This window comes from Sinocyclocheilus grahami, unplaced genomic scaffold (genome assembly GCF_001515645.1).
Source record: "Sinocyclocheilus grahami isolate Dianchi unplaced genomic scaffold, SAMN03320097.WGS_v1.1 scaffold1252.1, whole genome shotgun sequence".
Classification (NCBI taxonomy): domain Eukaryota; kingdom Metazoa; phylum Chordata; class Actinopteri; order Cypriniformes; family Cyprinidae; genus Sinocyclocheilus; species Sinocyclocheilus grahami.
This window is the reverse complement of record NW_015506431.1, coordinates 161854-163440: the sequence shown is the minus strand read 5'-3', so window position 1 is coordinate 163440 and position 1587 is coordinate 161854. Positions and strand designations below refer to the sequence as shown.

Genomic DNA, 1587 nt, shown 5'->3' with positions numbered 1-1587 from the left:
TACATTTTGGGTTGATTTAAATTTTTATATTTTTAACTCTACTAATATGACCCACAGTTTAATCCTTAAATATATTATTATTTATTACTAAAACCCAAAATCGTTATCTCTTGAATATGTTTTTACTTTATTTTATGTGCAAAATTGTTCATCCATAAGCAAAACTGGCTTAAATCTCCTGTTTTCCTCTTTTTCTTGTTGAATTTCTCTCGTTTCATCCATGCGGCTTATAAACAACAACAAAAAATGCTATCTTTTGATGCATTGATTATATGAATAATATGATTATTCAAAGATATTTAACCGTGTCATTGTGCCTTTTTTTCTGTGCATATAATGTATGCATGCAAACCCATTATATTTTATGTTTTCTGCTTTTTGTCATTATGATTGTTCATTGTTAAAGATACTACCATCTTTCCCTGAGCTTGCATGTAATTATAAGTTCTGCAGTATTAATAAAAAAAGAACATAAGATCGACAGGTGCACTAACACCTCATAGCATCAGTAACTCCACAACCCTACCTAGTACAGTTTTCCTCGGCATTTGTAATATCTGCACAAATGAGACATCGATCAGCTGCTAGAAGATCTCGCCTTTGGAGAAGACTATTAATTTTACACTCGAAAAATGTAAGTATTACTACTTAGAAGTTAAGATTACCCCAGAATGCATTGCTAGCCCACCCCAACACTTATGAACAATAATAATGATAAATGCTGACCAATAATTATCAAAATGTCATTTGTTTTGTCATATGCCATAGCTATGCATGACTACACACTAGACAAATGCAGCCAACGTGAATACATCTACATTTTCAGTCAAGTAATGAATTAATGTTAATGAAACAATTATATTTTATTTACTGAAAACAGGAAACATGAATAAATGAGTAAAAATAAATAAAAGTAACCATGACAATAAATAAATACAAGTCATCGACACATGATACAAAGCTTTATTCAAACATTGTTCTAACAATCATGTATTTACAGATGGTGAGCCCACATCTACTGCATCTCAACACAGCTGAGACAGTTCTGCAGCTTTATTCTGATGAAGCAGCTGACCACCTTCACCTGTCTCTGCTGTCCATCACGACCCTCACTGCTGCAGTCAGACTGAATCTGATCATGGATGAGAAAGGGGCATCGAGGCTATTGTCTGAGTGCACAGAGAGGATGAGGAAGACCATGATGATGCTCCTGATCCACACAACCCTGAATAAAAGCAGGAGAACATGTGCGGGACAATCTGACTGTCCCTGTCTGCTCCAAACATTTGTGTGCTGCTCTCCATGAGCACGACTATCTGTAAAACATTTAAACAGAGTAAAACATTTTACAATTAATGTTGTCAGCATTTCATTTCATATGTTTACAATTACATGCACATTTTTGTCATAGCTTCATTGCTTTTGGGCTAAAGCACTGCACTGGTCAGCAGAAGGTTACTGGTTCGAACTCAGCAGCCGTCACCACCGCTGTGTCCTTCAGCAAGGCTCTTTACTCAAGATGGCTGCTGGGAGATTGGGGTCCCTGTAATAAGAGCACTGTAAGTCACTTCGGATAAAAGTGTCTGA

The 1587-nt window shown here is 36.0% G+C and overlaps 1 long non-coding RNA gene across 1 annotated transcript; it reads left to right on the top strand.

Moving 5' to 3' along the window:
* Positions 1-610: 610 nt before the first annotated feature.
* On the top strand, positions 611-1260 carry LOC107568512 (uncharacterized). The gene is made up of 3 exons (XR_001606770.1): positions 611-634; positions 769-825; positions 1001-1260. It is a non-coding gene; the product is annotated as an uncharacterized lncRNA (long non-coding RNA).
* Positions 1261-1587: the final 327 nt, after the last annotated feature.